The sequence below is a fragment of the Oryctolagus cuniculus genome, chromosome 4 (genome assembly GCF_051225735.1).
Source record: "Oryctolagus cuniculus isolate XC-2025 breed Fujian yellow rabbit chromosome 4, ASM5122573v1, whole genome shotgun sequence".
NCBI lineage: Eukaryota > Metazoa > Chordata > Mammalia > Lagomorpha > Leporidae > Oryctolagus > Oryctolagus cuniculus.
The window spans coordinates 63542872-63555927 of record NC_142870.1 but is presented as its reverse complement, the minus strand read 5'-3'; positions in this window follow the sequence as shown (position 1 = coordinate 63555927).

Below are 13056 nucleotides of genomic sequence, written 5' to 3'. Positions count from 1 at the left end.
AGCATATCCTCGGCCCTTTGGTTAGCAGAGGGTGTGGTCCTTTCCATTCTCCTGTCAGGGGGTTGTTCCACCTAACCATAGGGCCGGGGTCTAGGATGGAAAGGATCCCGTGTTTATAAGCTGGGATAACTCCTTGGGAATCAAAAATAAGAAAATTGGTAGTAAAAAGGACCTCAGTCAAAGCAAGCTTTGAGTCTGGGGGCATCTGATTATTTTTCTGTCTTTGTAAGATATCTTTAATTGTCCTATGAGTTCTTTCAGTGATTGCCTGTCCCTGTGGTTTGTATGGGATACCTGTGGCAGACTGTATGTTCCAGGACCTCAGGAAAGAATTAAATTCCTGAGATGTATATACACTGGCCCGTTATCTGTCTTTATGGTCAAGGGGACACCAAGGACCAGCATGGCTGACTTAACCACCTTTATCATATTACTAGCCTTTTCTCTGGATTGGGCTGTTGCAAATATAGCCTTTGAATAAGTATCTACCACCACATGGACAAACTTGAATTTACCAAAGAAGTTAATGTGGGGAGTATGTGCCGTGGCTCACTTGGTTAATCCTCCGCCTATGGTGCCGGCATCCCATATGGCCACCGGGTTCTAGTCCTGGTTGCTCCTCTTCCAGTCCATCTCTCTGCTGTGGCCCAGAAGGGCAGTAGAGGATGGCCTGAGTGCTTGGGTGCCTGCACCCACGTGGGAGACCAGGAAGAAGCACCTGGCTCCTGGCTTCAGATCAGTGTAGCACCGGCCATGGTGGCCGTTTGGGGAGTGAACCAATGGAAGGAAGACGTTTCTCTCTGTCTCTCTCTCTCTCTCTCTCTCTCTCTCTCACTGTCTATAACTCTACTTATCAAATAAAAAAAAGAAAAAGAAGTTAACGTGCGTGACATTCACTTGCCAGAGCTTATTAGGAGCAAGGCATCGCAGGTTCACTCCAGCTTGTTGCAGTGGGCTAATGGAGCGAGGGGGACACAATTCTTGCAAGAGTGCACTAGGTGTTTGCATTGGCTCATTGTTAGCTCCAGGAAAAGCAATTTTATATTGCTTGCTGACATTTTTGGTGTAGAATACAGGCTTGTTCTAGGTGTCCAATGGAAGCTGTGTTGCAGGAGATAAGATGCTCAACCTTTTTGTTGCCTTGGAAAATAAACCCAGGTAACCCAGTATGTGATCTTATGTGTGAGATATAGCATGGGTGTTTTCTATTTTCTGTTAGCTCTTTAAGTGTTGTGAACATCTGGTCAATTGGCTTATTGGTCAGGTTAAAGACTGCAAAAGGGATCGTCTTTGCTACCTGTACTGAGTATTTGCTGTCCGAAAAATATATTTACTGGCCCATCCTGGCTAAGGAGTAGAACCTTGACTATTGCCCTTTTTCTCCCAACTGTACTGATCCCCCGTGGGGTTCTATATGGATCTTATCTTTTTCTGTTAAAGATTTGATCACTATTCCAAACAGTGACTTGTTGGCGTCCATAAATGCACAGGGTGCCATGGGTATAGGTTGATTAGCAGGGAAAGCATGTTTTGGATAGGATAGTCTATTTCTAAGGTTTGTAACGTCTGGAGTAGCCTGTCCGCCGACAGGTGATTGTCAACCTGTCCTGGGAAATTTATCATTAAAGTTGGAAAGAGCGTGCTATTCTGCATCAGTGTCAACAGTTCTAATTGTGATGGGGCAGGGCCGCTATGTCTGGCTCTGTGTCAAATATCTTATTGGCATAATATCTTAATTTAAGTCCCATCATAAGGATGGCATCTACTTTGTTAACTATTTTACGACAGTTGCTCCAGGCTATGTGCACCCAAAAATGTGGTTTGTGTTGTAGCCAAATAACTCCTAAGGGGGCCTTAAGGGTAGATAGGGTTATGGCAAATAGAGGCACCTGAGTGTCATATCTAAAATTTTTTAAATTTGACAACTTGGTGTTGCTCTTTTCTATAGTGGATTCAGCTGCTGATGTCGATGTGATTTTTGAGGAAGGGTTATTCCCCTTAGTAAACTGAATAGCAGTCTATTGGCCACTGCTCTACCCAGATGTTTCCTGTTTTTCTTTTGTATGAGGTGAGAAGTGGCCCCTCGAATTGGGGGTGAATCATGTAGGTTCTCCATAAAAGCTGCTCATGGAGATCTGCAGTAAGGACCACTTGATTTGTGAGAGCACATCTCTCCCCCATAAGGTCATGCAATCCTCAGTAATTAGCAGAAAGATGGTTCCCATATCTCCATTATCATTTCACCACGTTACAGGCATGAAGGCCTGATCAGCCGATTTTAATCCTCCAATGCCTTGGTAGTCAGGCCCGGGCACTGTCTTCCAATGTTGCATTTTCCTTGCATCCCTAGCTTTTAAGACAGTGATATCTGTCCCCGTATCAATTGAACCCACAAAGGCAGTGTCTTTTAAGTATAGTGTCAATTTTGGCCTCTGACTGAAGATGAGTATCGACCAGTTTAATGGTGGTGTGACTCCCTCTTACTTGCTGGGCTAAGGGCCACCCAGCTGGGAGTTTGAAGGTTTGGTCTTGCAATCTTTTGCCCAATGAAAGCATTTTTTACATCTGGGACACAGCATTTTGGGCTTGTCCTTTCCGTCTTTTGCCATAGGTGTCCTATTTCCTGGCATCCCCAACAAACTGGAGGATCATTAGACTTCCTTGTGTTCAGTTTGTTAATGGCTGCAGTTAGGGCTTGTATGGGTGTATCAGCAGGGTTTACCTCCTTTGTAGCTACTATCCATTTAGAAATGTCTTCATTACGACTGGGGCGATTGCTGCTTTTGCCTCTTTAGTAGCACTTTCCCAAGCTAATTGTTTGACCAGATTGTCTTGATCGGGGCCAGGCAGTAATCTTTTCTCTACTCCCTCCAAGACTCTGGCAAGGAAATCGGGGAACCATTCACCTAGGCCTTGAACTAGGTTTGTAAAGAACTGACTATAATTAGGAGGATGCTGTTGGTTTACCCTCCAATGGCCGCCGCGGCCGGCACGCTGTGGCTGGCACACTGCGCTGATCCAATGGCAGGAGCCAGGTACTTATCCTGGTCTCCCATGGGGTGCAGGGCCCAAGGACTTGGGCCATCCTCTACTGCACTCCCTGGCCACAGCAGAGAGCTGGCCTGGAAGAGGGGCAACCGGGACAGAATCCAGCGCCCCGACTGGGACTAGAACCCGGTGTGCCAGTGCCACAAGGCAGAGGATTAGCCTAGTGAGCCACGGCGCCGGCCAGGATTTATATTTTTTAAGGCTCTAAGTGCCAAATCTCTGACCTGATCAAAATAGGCAACTATTCCAATGCGGGCCTATTCATGAGGATATATGTAGGTGCTGTGGCTTGAAAGCATATCAAAGGTTACTGCACTTCCATAGGCAGCATTATTCCTTCCTCATAGAAGGCTTTCCACTGTAAGAACTCTGGCCTCGACAAATATATTTTGAGCTGTGTAACCCAATCAAAATGATTTTGAAGGTTCATTGCCCATTGTGTGAGCACATGTTCAAAGTAGGTAGAGTTGGGGCCTGACTCTTGAGAAGCCTTTTTTAGCATAGTAAGGTCATTTATAGGCGTTGGAATCCAGGGCCCTAATTCTACGTCCACTCCTACATTAATGGCAAACATGCAGGTGGGATGGGGTCTAGCAGCTGTCCCAAGAGCCTGGGGTGCCCAGGGACTGCCACAAATGTGGGGGTCCTCACTGGGTGCAGATGGGATGACTTTGTATGGGCTATTTCCTTGAGGCCATCTAACTTCATCCCATGGGTATTTGGGGGGTGACTGACTAGGCATTGCTGCGTTGTCTGCCATCATGTCATTTTCACTGTTGGAGTTCTCTCTCCCCAAGTCATCAACTGTTACCTGTGAGGCAGTGGCCTGGAGTGACAGGATCTTATCACTCACAGATTCACTATGTTTGGTAATCTGTGTGGGTTTCTGAGAGGGGAGTATCTTCCCCATGTTTGAGTCCTTAAGAGCAGCGCTCCACACCAACTCTAGCCAAAGGAAAGACATGTACAGCACTGCTGCCATAACAAAACAAATTCCTAGTATCTCAGTGGCTGATGGCATTATGCAGAGGGTTCCCTACGTTAGACGAACAGACAGTGGTGTATCAGATCGTAAGTATGCCCTGTGCTTCTTGGGGACTTCCTTGATTTGTTAGGTCAAGGCTGTATGCCCACATGGTGTCTCTGGAGCGTCACCTCTCTCAAGTGAGGGAAGATGATTTGGTTCCGAATTCTGGGATGATCGGTCCCTTATGTGAATTGGCTGGGTGAACTGAAAGTAAAAGGAGGAGCCGAGAAGTGGTGTCATGCTTCTGGGCAGTGTGTGCTAACCTGGGGTCACTTTGAGGGAGGACAAGGACAAGGAAAGGGGCATAGGAAGAGGTTCTGCGCTCACCCTCACAGAACCGAACAGCACACAAAACACTGAGGGGCCTACTTGCCGAAATCAAGGGGGGACCTCGTGGAGCCCAACACGCTGTCTGTTTCTCAGCACATTGGTGTGCCAGATGTTGAGGTGGATTCATTCTGAGAGGAGGAGAGTGGTGGGGTCAAGAGGCACGGAGTCACCACACAGACCCCAGGAGTCGGTTGAAAGAGGCCAGAGGCGAGCAGCCTGCAGACTCGTTTATTTCAGTTGGTACAGCAGCTTATATAGCTGAAGCAGCCAATCCAGTTAAGGGGCCGTTTATGCCCTAACCAATCACAGCCTGTTGCCAGGCAGGCTCCATTGCCAGGTGGGTTTCAAAGCCATTCCTGAGTTTCTGACACTTGCTTGCCAGCGGTCATCTTGGCACGGCCTTCTCATTCCACCATGGTATAGTACCTGACTTCGAAGAGCTTAAATATAAGTAGGAAGGCCTACCTTGAAAATGGGATTTCTTAAAAATCATTGATCCAATTTCAGTGACTATGTGCAGTGAATAAGGTAAGTGATGCAAAGACAGGGTTAATATTCAACTAGGATTTGTTGGTTCAAAGTGTCCCTTTATGGTGCATCTACACAATTGTGCTGATTAAAAAGGAATGCAAATAAGCTAGAATATGTCCCAGATATCCTGCCTAGCACTGTAACAATGATCAAAGGCAAGGGCAACATGGAGAGTACCTACCCTTTTGTGCAGAAGGGAGGAAATATGAAGATGTGCATATTTGCTTGCATTTTAAGAAAGAAAATGTGACATGATAAGTAATCAGCCAACAAAAGGGATATCTATAGGAGAATACAGAGGTGCAAAAGAGGTTCTGAATGTACTCCATTAGTTGCTTTGATTGTAAAATCATACAAATCATTTTCATTTTCATGTTTTTTAACTAAAAAATAAGTTTAAGTAAAAAAAAAAACACATCAATCTCTAAAGTTTTAAGACCAGTAGAAGCAAATGAAAATAACTATAAATCAAATTGGGGACATAAAGTATACACAAAGAAAAAATATTACCATTGGATTTTTTAAAAAAAAGATTATTTATTTGAAAGGCAGAGTTCCAGAGAGGCAGAGGCAGAGAGAGAGAGGGAGGTCTTTCATTCTGCTGGTTCCTTGACCAAATGGCTGCATGGCCGGAGCTGCACTGATCTGAAGCCAGGAGCCAGGAGCTTCTTCCAGGTCTCCCATGCAGGTACAGGAGCCTAAGCATCTGGGCCATCTTCTACTTTCCCAGGCCATGGCAGAGAGCTGGATCTGAAGTGGAGCAGCCAGGACTTGAACTGGCGCCCATATGGGATGCTGGCACTGCAGGTGGCAGCTTTACTCGCTATGCCACAGCACCGGCCCCCACCATCGATATTTTTTTTAAACATCCTCATGGAATGTGTTACAAGGAGAGAAAAGGAAAGAAAAAACAAACTGCATGTGTAATTTCAAAATAACAATATCTCATTGCTACTAGTAATAAGTATTTATCCAGCAGAACATGTAAGAACTAAGGTTTTTAGTATAAGAGGGAAAATATGTAGATATAAAACCCAAGAACTTACAATGTACATTTTCCCCTAGAAATTACATGAATGATGCTGGCATTTCCAACTCAAATTTTAAGTTGCAGGATTTAATTTCCAACCATTGCTTGTCCACTGTTGAGACTAGAACTAATAATAATAACTCAGTTGCAATGAGCTCCTGAATATCAAATAATACTAAGGAATTACAGCTAATTTTCTTACATACATAAACATAATAACATCATTACCAGTTAAAAGAGCCTAAAAGAATTATATACAGGTTAATTACATGATGTTGAGGATTTGCTTGTAAGGCAGTCTTCCCCCTGAGGTATTTCATTAACAACAACAACAAAAAAAATCCAACAACCTTAACAAGCCACTATAAAAATTGAGGGGGGCCTGTTAGCTCACATCCCACAGACAGAGCTGTGTGTTAAGTTCCCAGAGGAATGGGAAAGAACTCTAGAATATTCCCTGGGGATTTTCCTGTCCAGGAGACTTTTTTTTTTCCTGGATTCATCCACAAGGAACCTGCACACCAGCTGACTCTCCCTTCCCTGTGGCATCTCTGAGGAATAACCAGGAGGAAGGCATGGGTAGTAAGGGGTGGGCCAGACATACAGACACTCAGACCTCAGGGCATTGGGTTTCCCAGTTGAAAAGGGTGGACAGGGAGGCCTCTTGGGAAAGGTAGCATTGAGTCAGAGAAACCAGGAAAATGGCATGGACATCCTGGCAGAGGGAGCAGCCAGCTCCTTCCCCTCAGCCCCCTAGCACCTCTCCTGCCTTATTTTCCTCCATGATGTCTAACAACATAACACACAGTCTGTACTTTGCTGCCCTCCCCTTCTCCTACCCTATTAGAATGTGGGCCAGTTCAAGGAAGAGAGATGTGTCTGGTTTGTTCACTGCTGTCTCCCTAGTGGCATGGATGTGGTGTGTAGTAGGCACCTTTGTTGAATGAATGTTAACCATGTTCAGCACCAACTGTAAGGCCACAGGCAGATGTTTGGTCTGTATTATAGCTTGCCAGTAGAGCACAGCTCTCGACTTATGTGTGACGCTTGTGTGACAGAGACTCAGGATCTGATTGCTTGAGAGAGCCAGAGCTGAACATGACAAAGAAGCTGGAGAACAGGTAGGTAGCATACTGGCTGACTCCTTTAGGTACATATGGAGTTTCCTCTCTACACTTGCAGATGTTCATACATATACATGTTGGTTCGTCATCGAGAAGGGAAGCTTATCACTGTAGCCTCAGAATCAGCCATTCGGATCTGGCTAAAAAGCCCATGAGAGTTTCTCAGGCATGGAAAGCCAAGACACTGTGGCAAAAAATGACCTAAATGAAAGATCGCTGTGAGTGAGATCCCAGTGCAGAGAATGGGCCATTAAAGGAGGAGGCACCTTTCTCTGAAGGGAGGAGAGAACCTCCACTTTGACTATGACCTTGTCTAAATAAGCTCAGAGTTTGTGAACTCAAGAGGCTTCCATAGCCTTGGCAGCTCATGACAAGAGCCTTGGGTGTACTGACATCATAAATAAGAGTGCCAATTGTTAAATCAACAATGGGAGTCACTATGCACTTACTCCCCACGTAGGATCTCTGTCCTTAATGTGTTGTACTATGTGAATTAATGGTAAAACTAGTCTTCAACCAGTACTTTATACTTTGTGTGTCTGTGTGGGTACAATCTGTTGAAAACATTACTTAGAATATACTAAGTTGATCTTCTGTATATAAAGATATTAAAAATGAATCTTCATGAAGAATGGGATGGGAGAGGGAGTGGGATATGGAATGGTTTGTGGGTGGGAGGGTCGTTATGGGGGGGAAACTACTATAATCCAAAAGTTACAATTTCAAAATTTATATTTATTAAATAAAAGCTTTCTAAAAAAAGGAAGCTTATTACCTCTGTGTGAATTAGCCTTTCTCATCCTTCAGAAGTTTAAGAAGACCTTTAAGAACATGCCTAGTTCAATCCACTCACTTTGCCAAAGAGGTTGCTTTAGTTAATAACTACCAGAGAGAGTGAATGCATCTCTTTTTGGCGTATGTAAAATGATCACACCAACTGGCAAATACCATGTCAGCCATGCTGCCAGCATGTGTGGTCTGAGGTCATGGCTTGGTTGCAGGTGGATGAACTGAAGGGCAAAAATCCATTGCAATGTGGAGGCCCAGAGGGGAGCCCTCAGACTGGAGGGAAGCATCAAAGAGCTGACCTATCCGCTACTGTAGCAAACTATTCCCCTTGTGCCTCACTGGGCTCTCCAATCAGGAAATGTGCTCCTTCCAGGACCTGAAATGCCCCTCTAGGACCCCTGCTGTTCTCCCTACATCTTTGATCTCCCGCAGCAGCAGACACTGAATCACCCTCCCAGACCTCCTGTGCCATCAGTGGCTTACGCTGGTCCCTTTTCAGAGCTCTCAGGAAACAGAATGTGAGCAGTAAGTTGCAATTAGAAGTGAAAAGCTATTAATATCATCCTTATTTTTTTTCACACACAATGTTTTTTGCAGCACTTTCAGAAAGATGCCTTCCTGTGAGAGAGTGGGTGAGAACAATGTGCAAATGAACTGACTGGCAGTGGCCGCCCCATTCGGCAGGTAGCATGGTATACTAATTAGAACAAAGGACGTTTCTTTTCCTACTACACACACACCCAAGGCCACTGAGGGCCCTGTTGTGCTGGTGCCAGACCAAAACAGCAAACACTAAGGAGAGGCGCCTCTAAGGCCTTCTGAATCTAACCCATGGACTACCATCAGTCTCAAGCACATATTGAAAAGTACTGGGCAGATAGCTTAGCAGTTGTTAATGCATTTCTGAAGCAGTGTAACCCTTCATGTGCATTTTCACTTTCTACTCTTTCTTCTCCTCTTTCTAATGCAGTTGACATCGAGTCCCTATAACCAGGGCACTGTCTTGTTCTCCACTCCAGGATTTCACAGCTCCCTGGCCCCAAGTTAGTGCATGTGTTTTGGTTGTTGAACAGAGACTCCCGTGGTGCCCAACAGAGCTTATTCCGTGGAAAGGCAAACCGAACTTCTTTTACTTTCTCCGTTGACAGTGCAAACACAAGATATGGCAATCCTGATTTTGATTCCTAAGGCTGTTGTGGGAGATGTCAATGCCTCCTTCCCTTGCAGCAGGAAGCTCAGTGTTAATAATAAAGAAAAAAAGTAGAACACTTCAGAAGCATCATGTTGGGCTAATTAAGATGAAATAAGCTACTTGAATAGCTCTTTTATTATTGAATAAGTGGTTCTTCCCTAAGATGAGTTAGTCTAACACCTCTTTAGACTATATATGGTATCAAAGCCACTGAGAAGGGAGCCTGTGGGGTGTGTGGCTGCATTACTAAACTCCTTTTATGTCTGAGGACATGAAAGTTTGCTATTCCACTATTCCACTCTTCTTTGGAGGAAGGTGAGGAAGCCACTCATGTTGATGGAGTGAAATACTGCTCGTTAATAATGTCTTGGTTTCTCTTTATTTCCCCATTGATTATATTTATTGTTTTCTTCAATAAACAACTTCATTACAGAGCAAAACACTAAATTTATATTGTTTAGGTTTCCATTGTCCTAAAGAATGCATCCTTGTTCCATTGTGCCTCGTCTTTGTTTCTTCATTGAAATAACATTGTTTCTCATGTACTGATATGAAGGTAAGTTTCATAATTCCTTGCAAGTGTCTGCACAATACTTAGAACAGATTGAGTCAATTATGCAATAAATGTTTTTCTACCTGCAATTCAGATAGTACCTATTGAGACCCAATTTATACATTAGGCTAGACCCTTTAAGTTTAAAGAGATATTACAGGGATGTCTTAGTTGATGTTCTTTTCTTACAACCGAATACCAAAGACTGGGTAATTTCTAAAGGTTACCAGTAAAGGGGCCGCATTTGGTGAGAACCTTCGTGCTGGTGGGGATCTGCAGAGTCTTGAAGCAGCACAGGCATCATGTGGCAAAGGACCACATACAGGAAACAGAGCCAAATTGGCTTTGTAAATAAACCTACTCTTGAGATAACTTATTAACCTGTTAATCCCTGAAGGGACTAGTCCTTCATGAAGACAGAGCCTCTAAGTTCCTCCCTGGTCCTACTTCTAATACTTCACAGTGAGGATTGAATTTCAACATGAGTTGGTGGAGATGTTCAAGCCATAGCCAGGGCCCTCCCCGTTTCTTTATATCAGTACCTGAATTTGAAATATTCAAGGTTGATGCCAAGTCACTTCAGTCTGTCCTCCTCTAACTTCAAAATAACCATCAAGACCATGAGGCAAGGTGTCAATTGAAAATGCCATTTTGAGATTGACACAAATATGGCTTTTTTTTCCTCCCTAGGAAATATCCTTTGGAAGATTCAGCTATTCTGGAAAGGGAATCAGTGTGACTCATCTCATGATGCTTCTATTTCTGGTCACCACTGGATATTATCTTCTTTAGGTCCCTTTAACATTTAGAAACTCATCCTGTTAACTCTGCCTCATGCCTAGAAAACTGCTATAAAGCAAGACATAAGGTTAAGACATTGTAATTGTTCAAGAAGGTAAGGACAGTTTCTCTGCCCGCCACTCTCCACTCAGCTGCTCTGTTTTGCTTTCCACTGCCTCCTTTGTCCAGGAATCTGTGTGTAGGTTGTTACTGAATTGCTAGAGATCTAGTCAAGGATATACTATCCTCATTTCCAGAGATGAGGGCACCAAATTTGGTTCAGTCACTATATTGATTTGGATCTCCAGGAATCAGAATGGAGTTAGAAGTACAGGACATTTATTGGAGCTAACAGCCGTGAAGGATACAGGGGAGAGCAATCAAGATCTTGGGAGAAAGCCTGAGACTACTGTAAAAATCTGAGCAAGTCTGCAGCACAAAGGCTTCCAGACAGAAGTCCCATGTTGGGCAGACAGGGCCAAACACTAATCAGTCCCCTGTGCCCAGTTGTCACCTTGGGGCTGTTTAGAAAGTGCACCTCCTCAGTGCTAAGGCTGTGGCTGATCCCAAAGGCATTGCAATTGGGAGCTGTAAGGTAATTGCCACTCTCCCAGATGACCAGCAAGTTCTTTTTTAGAAGGGAAATACGAGCAGTGCACAATCATGGCCACCACAGTTACTTCATGCCTCAGGGCTGAGACAGGAATCTGGGCTTAACACTAGACTTTGCTTTCCCAAGCAGGAAGGCCATCATTAACATCAACAAACTCTAACTTTGTTCAGTTATCTTCTCTGTGGCCTCCAGTACCTCCTCTCTCTCCTAAGTAAATTGCTAATTAGCAATTAATCTGTCTCGAATCTAGATTTACTGTAAACACATAAGGTTGTAATTCTTAAATTTTCATAACCCTGAGAGAGAAGGACAGGCAGATGAGAACAAAGAAGGGATTTTATTGAAAACAGACTGGTCTCAATGCAGCCAGATTGTTCCCAATATACTCAGTCCTGTCTCAGAAAGCTAAACATTAGGAATTTATTATCTACTGTCAGAGTGCATTTTAAGGTGTGAGGGGGTGGGACTCCAGATAATGGAAACAGCTTGGCTCAACCTACAGAGAAAGGGAGTAGATAGGGAGCAGTGGGGAAACAGGAGATGAGAAAAGGTGTGTGGGGAGCAGTGGAGGTAAGAGGGGGAGATCAGGAAAGCCACCAGAGGTTGTGGAATAGGTGAGCTGCATCCAGCGAATGATGTGAGCTGCAGTGGTGGGTCTTGTTTCAGTCAGTCCCTCAGCCCTGCACAGGCTGTGATGTGTCCTTCATTTGGGGAGCTGAACAGCTCCCAAGTGGAAATCTTTGCTACAGCAGTATGGGGATAGAAGGGACAGCTTCAGAGTCCTCCTCCTCAGAATGCCAGTGGCTACCAGAGCACAGCTGAGACATGCCAGCTCACTAGGTTTCCTTTGTGCAGCCCAAGCCTGGGTTTCAGTTGAAGGAATAAAAATGGGCAGACCAAGGTCCCCACTGCTTGTGGAATTTTCCTCAATCTCCACTGATGTCCACAGCAGAATCCTAGAAAACTTTTCTACAATTTCATCATCAATGAGAAAGTTCAGGAGATAAGTTGTTTTGATTTGGGGGCAATTGGATTTCAGTTTTGGGTTGGGAATTTTTAATAACGCATTTAATCCAAGCAGGTAAATAGAGCTTGGTTAAGATGGAAGGACTGAAGAACAATTTGAATATAATATCTCTTTCAACAAAGGTGAAGGAATGCTACAGCGGATCAAGATATATGACTCTGTCGTTGCTCAGTTCTGCGGTTATTAATTTCTCAGAACTTGGAGCAAGTAGATTTGAACCCATTTTTTTTCAAGTCAGCCATTCAGATGATGTTTAATAAAGTTACCCAACCCTTATTTCCTCACATGAAGCTATGCCTGATGTAGACTGCTAGATGTTTCAAATTGCCTTCTCACACATACCTCTACATTTCAGGCAGAGGAAGACAAGAAAAACCTGAACAGGATGCAGATTCTTATGGATAAACTTCAGCTGAAACTGCAAAGTTGCAAGCAGCAAATGGAGGCAGAGGTGTAAGTGCGTGGGCCAGTTTTAGCCGCATGGATGTCCCAGGTGTTCTTTTTGGTTAATGGAGATTTGCGATCCTGAGCTAGGGAAGCAGCAAGTCCTAGAGTCTGCTCACTCTCCAGGTTTTTATAAATTAGTTTAACATCCAACATATAATAGTTTCTGCTTTTGTCTCCAGGTAGCCACAGTTTCCTCTCTTCAGCCCTCCCCTCCCACTCCCTCCCACTCCCACCTCCTCCCTCCCTCTCTCCCTTCCCCTTCCCTTCCTCCTCCCCCCTCTCCCCCTCTCTCCCTCCACCTCCCTCTCCCTCTCCCTCTCCCTCTCCCTCTCCCTCTCCCTCTCCCTCTCATACTCAAATGTGTGAATTGTAGGAAATAAGCCAAATAAGAGCAGGGTATCTTAGAGAGATGGCAGGATTACCCTGGGGCTTGCTTTAGGTAAATATAAATATAGTTCCCAGTCCTTTCTCCTGATGAGCATGGATATGGCTGTAGACAAAACCACTGTCACTGTCATGTACTTGCGCTTCCTGGGTTGGTACTCACAGGTCCATGGAATGTCAT